This window comes from Procambarus clarkii, chromosome 38 (genome assembly GCF_040958095.1).
Source record: "Procambarus clarkii isolate CNS0578487 chromosome 38, FALCON_Pclarkii_2.0, whole genome shotgun sequence".
Lineage (NCBI taxonomy): Eukaryota > Metazoa > Arthropoda > Malacostraca > Decapoda > Cambaridae > Procambarus > Procambarus clarkii.
The window spans coordinates 32,949,384-32,961,484 of NC_091187.1; the positions used below are offsets into that span (position 1 = coordinate 32,949,384).

General features: G+C 52.4%; 1 pseudogene; it reads left to right on the forward strand.

The window, feature by feature from the left end:
* Positions 1–11,640, forward strand: part of LOC138372319 (pleckstrin homology domain-containing family A member 3-like) — a 72,075-nt pseudogene extending 60,435 nt beyond the window's left edge.
* Positions 11,641–12,101: the final 461 nt, after the last annotated feature.

Sequence of the window (12,101 nt, forward strand, 5' to 3'; positions counted from 1 at the left end):
CCCACCCCCCCCACAGCACCCCACCCCCACACAGCACCCCACCCTCCCACAGCACCCCACCCTTTCACAGCACCCCACCTTCCCACAGCACCCCACCCTCCCACAGCACCCCACCCTCCCACACAGCTCACCCCACCCTCCCACACAGCACCCCACCCTCCCACACAGCACCCCACCCTCCCACAGCACCCCACCCACCCACAGCACCCCACCCTCCCACAGCACCCCACCCTCCCACAGCACCCCACCCTCCCACACAGCACCCCACCCTCCCACAGCACCCCACCCTCCCACAGCACCCCACCCTCCCACACAGCTCACACCACCCTCCCACACAGCACCCCACCCTCCCACACAGCATCCCACCCCCCCACACAGCACCCCACCCTCCCACAGCACCCCACCCTCCCACACAGCTCACCCTCCTACAGCACCCCACCCTCCCACAGCACCCCACCCTCCCACAGCACCCCACCCTCCCACACAGCTCACCCCACCCTCCCACACAGCACCCCACCCTCCCAGACAGCACCCCACCCTCCCACAGCACCCCACCCTCCCACACAGCTCACCCCACCATCCCACACAGCACCCCACCCTCCCACAGCACCCCACCCTCCCACACAGCACCCCACCCTCCCACAGCACCCCACCCTCCCACACAGCACCCCACCCTCCCACACAGCACCCCACTCTCCCACACAACACCCCACCCTCCCACACAGCACCCCACCCTCCCACACAGCACCCCACCCTCCCACACAGCACCCCACCCCCCACAGCACCCTACCCCCCCACAGCACCCCACCCTCCCACAGCACCCCACCCTCCCACAGCACCCCACCCTCCCACACAGCACCCCACCCTCCCACAGCACCCCACCCTCCCACACAGCTCACCCCACCCTCCCACAGCACCCCACCCTCCCACACAGCTCACCCCACCCTCCCACACAGCACCCCACCCTCCCACACAGCACCCCACCACCCCCACACAGCACCCCACCCTCCCACAGCACCCCACCCTCCCACACAGCTCACCCTCCCACAGCACCCCACCCTCCCACAGCACCCCACCCTCCCACACAGCTCACCCACCCTCCCACAGCACCCCCACCCTCCCACACAGCTCACCCCACCCTCCCACAGCACCCCACCCTCCCATACAGCTCACCCCACCCTCCCACACAGCACCCCACCCTCCCACAGCACCCCACCATCCCACAGCACCCCACCCTCCCACACAGCTCACCCCACCCTCCCACACAGCACCCCACCCTCCCACACAGCACCCCACCCTCCCACAGCACCCCATCCTCCCACACAGCTCACCCCACCCTCCCACACAGCACCCCACCCTCCCACACAGCACCCCACCCCCACACAGCACACCACCCCCACACAGCACCCCACCCTCCCACAGCACCCCACCCCCACACAGCACCCCACCCCCACACAGCACCCCACCCCCATACAGCACCCCACCCCCACACAGCACCCCACCCCCACACAGCACCCCACCCCCACACAGCACCCCACCCCCATACAGCACCCCACCCCCACACAGCACCCCACCCCCACACAGCACCCCACCCCCACACAGCACCCCACCCCCATACAGCACCCCACCCAGCACCCCACCCCCACACAGCACCCCACCCCCACCCAGCACCCCACCCTCCCACTGCACCCCACCCTCCCACACAGCACCCCACCCCCACACAGCACCCCACCCTCCCACACAGCACCCCACCCGCCCACACAGCACCCCACCCTCCCACACAGCACCCCACCCCCACACAGCACCCCACCCTCCCACAGCACACCACCCCCACACAGCACCCCACCCTCCCACAGCACCCCACCCTCCCACAGCACCCCACCCTCCCACAGCACCCCACCCTCCCACAGCACTCCACCCTCCCACACAGCACCCCACCCCCACACAGCACACCACCCCCACACAGCACCCCACCCCCACCCAGCACCCCACCCTCCCACAGCACCCCACCCTCCCACACAGCACCCCACCCCCACACAGCACCCCACCCTCCCACACAGCACCCCACCCTCCCACACAGCACCCCACCCTCCCACACAGCACCCCACCCCCACACAGCACCCCACCCTCCCACAGCACACCACCCCCACACAGCACCCCACCCTCCCACAGCACCCCACCCTCCCACAGCACCCCACCCTCCCACAGCACCCCACCCTCCCACACAGCACCCCACCCCCACACAGCACACCACCCCCACACAGCACCCCACCCTCCCACAGCACCCCACCTCTACACAGCACCCCACCCCCACACAGCACCCCACCCCCATACAGCACCCCACCCCCACACAGCACACCACCCCCACACAGCACCCCACCCCCACACAGCACCCCACCCTCCCACAGCACCCCACCCTCCCACACAGCACCCCACCCCCCCACAGCACCCCACTCCCACACAGCACACCACCCCCACACAGCACCCCACCCCCACACAGCTCCCCACCCTCCCACAGCACCCCACCCTCCCACACAGCACCCCACCCCCACACAGCACCCCACCCTCCCACAGCACCCCACCCCCCCACAGCACCCTACCCCCACACAGCACCCCACCCTCCCACAGCACCCCACCCTCCCACAGCACCCCACCCTCCCACACAACTCACCCCACCCTCCCACACAGCACCCCACCCTCCCACACAGCACCCCACCCTCCCACAGCACCCCACCCACCCACAGCACCCCACCCTCCCACAGCACCCCACCCTGCCACAGCACCCCACCCTCCCACAGTACCCCACCCTCCCACACAGCACCCCACCCTCCCACACAGCTCACCCCACCCTCCCAAACAGCACCCCACCCTCCCACACAGCTCACCCCACCCTCCCAAACAGCACCCCACCCTCCCACACAGCATCCCACCCCCCCCACACAGCACCCCACCCTCCCACAGCACCCCACCCTCCCACACAGCTCACCCTCCCACAGCACCCCACCCTCCCACAGCACCCCACCCTCCCACAGCACCCCACCCTCCCACAGCACCCCACCCTCCCACACAGCTCACCCCACCCTCCCACACAGCACCCCACCCTCCCACAGCACCCCACACTCCCACACAGCTCACCCCACCCTCCCACACAGCACCCCACCCTCCCACAGCACCCCACCCTCCCACACAGCACCCCACCCTCCCACAGCACCCCACCCTCCCACACAGCTCACTCCACCATCCCACACAGCTTCCCACCCTCCCACAGCACCCCACCCTCCCACACAGCACCCCACCCTTCCACAGCACCCCACCCTCCCACACAGCACCCCACCCTCCCACACAGCACCCCACCCTCCCACACAGCACCCCACCCTCCCACACAGCACCCCACCCTCCCACACAGCACCCCACCCCCCCACAGCACCCTACCCCCCGACAGCACCCCACCCTCCCACAGCACCCCACCCTCCCACACAGCACCCCACCCTCCCACACAGCACCCCACCCTCCCACAGCACCCCACCCTCCCACAGCACCCCACCCTCCCACACAGCACCCCACCCTCCCACAGCACCCCACCCTCACACAGCACCCCACCCTCCCACACAGCTCACCCCACCCTCCCACAGCACCCCACCCTCCCACACAGCTCACCCCACCCTCCCACACAGCACCCCACCCTCCCACACAGCACCCCACCCCCCACACAGCACCCCACTCTCCCACAGCACCCCACCCTCCCATACAGCTCACCCTCCCACAGCACCCCACCCTCCCACAGCACCCCACCCTCCCACACAGCTCACCCACCCTCCCACAGCACCCCACCCTCCCACACAGCTCACCCCACCCTCCCACAGCACCCCACCCTCCCACACAGCTCACCCCACCCTCCCACACAGCACCCCACCCTCCCACACAGCACCCCACCCTCCCACAGCACCCCACCCTCCCACACAGCTCACCCCACCCTCCCACACAGCACCCCACCCTCCCACACAGCACCCCACCCTCCCACAGCACCCCACCCTCCCACACAGCTCACCCCACCCTCCCACACAGCACCCCACCCTCCCACAGCACCCCACCCTCCCACAGCACCCCACCCTCCCACACAGCTCACCCCACCCTCCCACACAGCACCCCACCCTCCCACATAGCACCCCACCCTCCCACAGCACCCCACCCTCCCACACAGCACCCCACCCCCCCACAGCACCCCACCCTCCCACACAGCACCCCACCCTCCCACATAGCACCCCACCCTCCCACACAGCACCCCACCCTCCCACACAGCACCTCACCCTCCCACAGCACCCCACCCTCCCACACAGCACCCCACCCTCCCACAGCACCCCACCCTCCCACACAGCTCACCCCACCATCCCCACCTAACAGGAAATAAAAGAAAAATATGCACGAGTTGTAAATGAGAAAGAAATTAACAAAGTATGTTTGGAAGTCAAAAACAGATAAGAGCAACAAGAAAAAATACATCAGACAAGCAATTAGAGAAGAACTGGCTACCAGCAGTAAATTAGTATAAAACACTGTAGAAAGAAGTAAGACATAATTTTTGGGTGTTTCAAAAAATTAATACCATCTAGGATAGAGCAGAAGAGGAAAAAATAAAAAAAGTAATAGGTTTAGGAGAAGGTTTCACAACAATGGAAAATGTCATTGGTTTTAAGCGGACAGGCATTTAATGGAGTGAAACAAATGACAAGTGCTTAGGAATGTCAGAAATTGCAAAATGATGAGGATGGGGAAACTTGGGTCATTAAGAAGAGACCTTTCAAAGAAAAACTGAAGCTAAAACCAAACCTTTATGAAGCAAACGTCTAAATTTGAGTAGAAACGAAGAAAAAATAAATTACATTTTATACACTCTGATGTATAAATCAGGAAGCCTTTGAAATGGTACAATGAAATAAACCAATAAAATCATTAGTTTAAGTGATACTGTAGTAAAGGAGAAAGGGAGAGGGAACATGTTCCTGAAAATCATGTACTCACCTAGTTGTGCTTGTGGGGGTTGAGCTTTGGCTCTTTGGTCCCGTCTCTCAACTGTCAATCAACTGGTGTACAGATTCCTGCGCCTACTGGGCTCTATCGTATATACATTTGAAACTGTGTATGGAGTCAGCCCCCACCACATCATTGCCTAATGCATTCCATTTACTAACTATTCTGACACTGAAAAAAATGTTCCAATGTCTCTGTCACTCATTTGGGTACTAGGTTTCCACCTGTGTCCCCTTGTTCGTGTTCCGCCCGTGCTAAAGAGTTTGTCTTCGTCTACCCTGTCAATTCCCCTGAGAATTTTGTAGGTGGTTATCTTGTCTCCCCTTACTCTTCTGTCTTCCAGGGACGTGAGTTTCAGCTCCTTTAGCTCAAGGAGGAGCTCAAGGAGTGCAGCTTCATCTATACTAGTAATATATACTAGTATAGATGGAGTCATATAAAAAATACTGGAGCTAAATGATATAACTCTGATTTAGATGCCAGATATTGTCGCACTAACAGAAACGAAGCTTGAAGATATTTCAAATCGGGTCGTATTCCTGAGAGGCTACTCAATTTGGAGATGACGGAAAAATTAGAAAAAGTGTTGATGCCGTCATGCTGTGTGAGAACATGTGAAGGTAAAAGAATTAATAATCGACACCATATGGAAAGCTGACCTAATTGCACTGGAGATCTGTAATTAGGACAATAAACTGATAATAAAATTTCTACAGTCCACCAGCAAGCAACGCAAGGAAGCAACACATGGACAAAGGAGGAGCTGGATGAGGGGCCTCACAATAATCATGAGGGGAATTATAGTAAGAGCACATAAAGATAAATCATGATTATTGCTACTTGGTGACTTTACCTTGAAATCAATAGACTGGAAGCAAAAATAGAAGACATTTGGGCTGGCAGATTCGTGAACCTCCTCCTGGACCAATTCATATATCAGTATTTTAAGCAGGCCGTGAGAATGAGGGAAGGGGATGTTCCCTCTATGCTGGATTTGATATTCACCAGGAAAAAAAGAGGAGATATTTGACATTCAGCCCAGCCCCTTTCCCCTTTGGGTAAAAGTGACTGTCCTTTTTTAAAGAATACCAGGTAAATCAATCATCAATTTAAACATTATCACGTAGTCACCTAGTTATGCTTGAGCTTTGGCTCTTTGGTCCTGCCTCTCAACCATCAATCAACTGGTGTACAGATTCTTGAGCCTATTTGGCTGTATCATATCTACATTTATAAACTGTGTATGGAGTCTGCCACTACCACATCACTTAATGCATTCCATTTACTAACTACTCCCCCCCCCCATTCCCTGTCTGGCCTGTTGTCGCCGTGAGGGGGGTGCTTAGTAGGCGGCTGCCGGAGTGTGATGCTCCATGGGTCAGTCCTCTGTCCTTATGCTCCTGCTGCTGTCTTTACCAATTGTGCCAGACATCTTTTCCTTTTCCTTGTGTTTAATTCCCCCCCCCCCTCTTCTCCTTTCAAATTGTAATTTCCCGCCGACCTTTTTGCCTGTTTTGATCATTCTTTCGGCCTTGTTTTGTTTTGACGCCCGGGTGTTTGAGGAGGCATACTCTTGCACCCCATACAACTGTAGTACCCAATGTCTCAAACGAGGGGACCCTTTTATTGTCAATACTCCTTTCATCACTGAACCCAATCTCGACAGACTGACATTTCTTAAGGTGGCGTTTGTGAGGCGTATCCTCATGACACCCCCCCGGGGGGGCCCTGGCAAGATCGGCAATAAGTCTCTTGTTGGGTGTCCTGCCTCTAATTGTGGCTCCGTGGTGGGTGTGGGGGAACATTCGTGAATAAAAGTCTTTCCTCGTTTGAATGTCGATTAACGTTCCTCTTATACCTTCTCGGGTTCGTGGGGTGGGCGATCAAACCCCCGAGTCGGCCTGTATTGGAAGTCCGGGCTCTGTAGCCCCCGCTGCATTGGGCCCCGACTTTGCTCCTCCTTTGACCCTCCTGAATACACCCCTCGGTTCCCCTCCCTCCCTCTGTAATTGGGTCGAGCCCCAAGCCCTTAGATGTAACCACCTCATCCCCTGGCACGGTTCAGTCTCTAGTTGTGACTACTGCGCCTTTTAACCTCTCTCTCTCTTCTTCTTCTCTCTTCTTCTTCTTCTTCTTCTCTCTTCTCTCTTCTTCTTCTTCTTCTCTTCTTCTTCTTCTTCTTCTTCTTCTTCTTCTTCTTCTTCTTCTTCTTCTTCTTCTTCTTCTTCTTCTTCTTCTTCTTCTTCTTCTTCTTCTTCTTCTTCTTCTTCTTCTTCTTCTTCTTCTTCTTCTTCTTCTTCTTCTTCTTCTTTTTCTTCTTCTTCTTCTTTTTCTTCTTCTTCTTCTTTTTCTTCTCTCTTCTTCTTTTTCTTCTTCTTCTTCTTCTTCTCTCTTCTTCTTTTTCTTCTCTTCTTCTTCTTCTCTCTTCTTCTTCTTCTTCTTCTCTCTTCTTCTTCTTCTTCTTCTTCTCTCTTCTTCTTCTTCTTCTTCTTCTTCTTCTTCTTCTTCTTCTTCTTCTTCTTCTTCTTCTTCTTCTTCTTCTTCTTCTTCTTCTCTCTTCTTCTTCTTTTTCTTCTCTCTTCTTCTTCTTCTTCTTCTTCTCTCTTCTTCTTCTTCTCTCTTCTTCTTCTTCTCTCTTCTTCTTCTTCTCTTCCTCCCACCCCATGTTGCAACCGGTGTTCGGAATCTACTGGACTGCCTTGAAGATATTCAGCATATCCTCGAAGGCCAGGGCCATTCTGTCCTCCAGGTAGACTCGTTTACTCGTCCCCCTCGTGGTCGTCGCCGTCAACCCCTTCCAGTTGTGAAGATCACCTTTGCTGGTAGGACCCTTCTGCCCTCTGTCATTCTTGCTGGTGCCAGGTGCTCTGTCCAGGAGTACATTCCCTCTCCTCGGCTCTGTAATAAGTGCTGGAGGTTTGGGCATGGAGCTCTCCACTGCTCTGGTACTCTCTCTGTCCTGTGTGGGGACAGAGGTCACTCTTAAGTCGGAGTGCACTTCTTCCCAGGCTCGCTGTCTCAATTGTGGTGAGGCCCACTCTACCTTCTCCTGCGCGTTACAAGCTTGAGGCAATCGTCCTCAACTTGAAGCACCGGGAACGTTTGTCTTTTCCTGAGGCGAGGCACCAAGTTCGCCGTCTCCCACCTTATGCTCGCGTATTGTGCTCTTCCTCTCCTCGTCCTTCCCGCCTTCCTCAGTCTCATAACCGTTTCCAGGCCTTAGACCTTGACACGCCCACCGCCGCCTCCTCTGTTCCTTTGAGTTCTGTCCCGAAGGGTCCCCCCTCATGGCTCTCTGTCTGGGGTTCCCCTTCTTTCTACCCGGTCTGTCATGTCTTCTGTGTCTAGTTCCTTGTCTTTCTCCGATCCTCCTTCCCATCCTTCTCCTCTGTCTCTTAGCTCTCCACACCGCCTGTCAGTGCGTGCTGATGTCCATCGCTCTCCCAACGGCCATCGTGTTTGCTCTCGTTTTGCTTCTCCTGTTGAGTCGCTTGAATCTGTTGCACAGTACAGTGTTGCTGGGATGCCTGTCTCTTTGAGTCAGAAGTGAAAGCCTGACTCCTCTCCTTCCTCCACCCCGGCAGGTAAGAAGGCTTCGCTTTCTTCCTTGCCCCCTACCTCTGACTCTCTCACTACATTCCCTCCTGTTTCGGTGGTTACGCCCCCATGTTCCTGCTTTGGAGGTTTCTTTGGCCCCCGCTTTTCCCTCGGTTGCTGCCCTTGCTGAGGTGCACTCCACGGTTTCTGCCTCTCCTGCTGCTGTCCTTGACCCTCGGTTGTCCCTCCCCCCTCCTCTTCCTCCTCCTCCTCCTCCTGTCCCTGCACGTCTGCCTCTGGTCTGTTCTCCCGCTCCCTTCCCTCCATCTTTACTCAGTTTACCCATGTTCCCTAACCCTGATCCTGCGCTTCTTTAACGTGCTGTGTTCCCTTTTCACCTTTGTTTCTTCGTTGTTCTCTGTTGCTGTCCTTTCTCTTCTTGTCGATGTCTATTCTTCAGTGGAATGCTCGTGGTTATCATACCAATTTCCTTGAACTCCAACTTCTGATTCCACGATTTTCACCCCTTTGTGTCTGTCTCCAGGAGTCGATGCTTGGTGTTCGTCCTGGTCACTTCCATGGCTATTCCTTTCCCTAAGGCTGTTGCTGGGGCTCCTAACTCTTCTGCTCTCTAGATTCGCTCTGATGTTCCCTTTGTCCCCTTACTTTTTCCATCGTCTCTCCATTGTTCTAGCTGCCCGTATCTTTGTGAGGAAATGGTACACGGTTTGTTCCATTTATCTCCCCCCGAGTGTCCCACTTTCTCTTCCCGATCTTAAACACCTCCTGGACTCGTTGCCAGAGCCTGTGCTCCTGCTAGGTGATTTCAATTGTCATCATTCCCTTTGGGGTGATGTTCTGACAAACACCTGGGGTCGCCTTCTTGAACCGTTCATCCTCTCTCCTTTCCTGTCTCTTCTGAATTCTGATGAGACAACGCATTTGGACTCTCGGACTCGCACCCTTTCCTGTATTTTTCTCTGCTCATCGTCTCTTTACTTGGATTTCATGTGGCGAGTTCTTGATGACCTCCATGGCAGTGACCATTTTCCCATCCTTGTTACCTTTTTCTCTTTGGCTCATTTGGGTACTAGGCTTCCTCCTATGTCCCCTTGTTTGTGTTCCACCCATGCTATGTGAATGTGTTACGTGAATTAAGTGATTTATCAAGTTATTCAACACACACACACACGCACACACACACACACACACGCACACACACACACACACACACACACACACACACACACACACACACACACACACACACACACACACACACACACACACACACACACACACACACACACACACACACACACACACACACACACACACACACACACACACACACACACACACACACACACACACACACACACACACACACACGCACACACACACACACACACACACACACACACACACACACACACACACACACACGCACGCACGCACGCACGCACTGCACACGCACGCACACGCATGCACGCACGCACGCACGCACGCACGCACGCACGCAAGCAAGCAAGCCAGCAAACAAGCAAGCAAGTAAGTAAAGAGAAACAAGTTGTGAAACATCAGAGGATAACACGGAAAGTGTCAACAAAGTCAAGCACGAGGCGTTGACAGGTGCCAGACAGCAACCTTCCAGAGTGCCTCCACCCAATGAAACTGTAAATTTCACTTACTTTCATGTTTTTCTTATATTTTGCAAACAAATTAATAATTCTATAATGAAAGATTAATTTTTGGAATTTTTTTTTTTTTTGCATATAGCCACTGGCTATTTGAGTTTTGACCTTTTTTTTTATTTTTATGGCAATTTTTACCATTTTTATGACCATTTTTCCATAGTCGCTGCCCAAGGGTTAAGACCTTTTTCTTGCTTCTGTTCATTCCATTATATAAATGGTCTCTGTACATAAGAGATTTTCTATAATGTGTTTTAGTGTTATAAATTGTGCCTTTGTAGGATTTTTTTTAATTTGTGTTAGTTATGAATTTATTACTTGGCATTACAAAATTTATACCAATTGATCTCTTTACAGAAACTAGATGAATCGACAATTCTACTGTCAGCTACATGTGATACTTTCATACACACACTAGAGGAATGTATGAAGTTGTCCAACACTTCACCCACACCACAACTCACTGGAGACACACACCCTCCCCCCATCACCCTCCTCAAGGTTTGCCACTCTTATTTAAGTGTACAGTAGTTTAATAAGGACGATGCTTGAAAAATGTCTGAGTAAAAGACATTGAAAATGCCTTTATTATTATTTTATAGGTTGAGTGTCCTTTACAGTCTTGTTCATGCCTGTCAACTACTCACAGTTTTGTATTATGTTTTAGGAGAGGAAAATCTGCAGTACTTCCACACCAATATCCACAAGACAGAACTCCATGGAAAGGTAAGATTTGTTGCATGTACAAACTTCTTGATTTAATATTTTTACATGGTCAAATTATCAGAAGTTATCCTGTATGCTAAATTACAAGAGTGGAGGGTAACGAATATTTGGTAGTACTGTACAGTGTATCTGGCCTTTATATTCATGAACAGTTGACTACAGTATTTTTAAAATAAACCATATGTGATTTATTTCACATATGATTTATTTGTGATTTATTTCACAAACCATATGTGATATGTTTAATTTCTAACATTTCTATCCCCAGAAGAACAGAATGATGGAGATATAATATATGAAGAAATTAAGTTTTCTATATAGAATTGTGTTAATGCCAAGAAATGGGGGAACATTACTGCTGTACTGTACTTGTAAACACAACACTGTTTTGTGTCTGGAAGTTTCCATACAGATGTCAGTCAGAATTTTATGTTTTAAACATGATCATTTGTATAATTAATTCCTAAACTTTGTCTAGTCTGCATAACTGCATATCAGAACAGTAATTAAATCTTTGCATTAGAATATAAATTAATTTGGATTATGGCAAACCATAACAAGATAAAAGTATTTTGTCATTTAAACTTCATCATCATCATGGGTCCCCAAAAGCCTTCATATATAAATGATAAATGATGGAACAAAATTTTTGGCTATGGGTTTTGTATTGAGATGCAGAATATTCCACTATTTACAAATTTATCTAAGATTGTCTACCCATCAACATGAACAGCATGCGTGTGTGAAGCCATGGTCAGCTTTATTCTCCCATATTGCTCCAGTTTTAAAGTCTCCAAGATATTTTCCATGTTACCTGCTTTTCTTTGTACAGTAAATAATTAAACCAAAGCTACACTAATTGAGGAGAATATTATTATTTTGTAATCATTTTATTGCAGAAATTAAACTTGTACAGTTATTGAACATTGAAATTAGATTAATTCATGAACATACTAATTATTTATTTTAATTAATGCAGTGCAGTATTGTTTTCATGTAAAAAAAAAGAATAACAAATCAGATTTAATTCTGTTTATAAATATTTTTGTTGATCAGTGGTACTTTCTCAACGTACTGTATTGTACCTATAAATTATCCCAAATATCCTGATTGAAA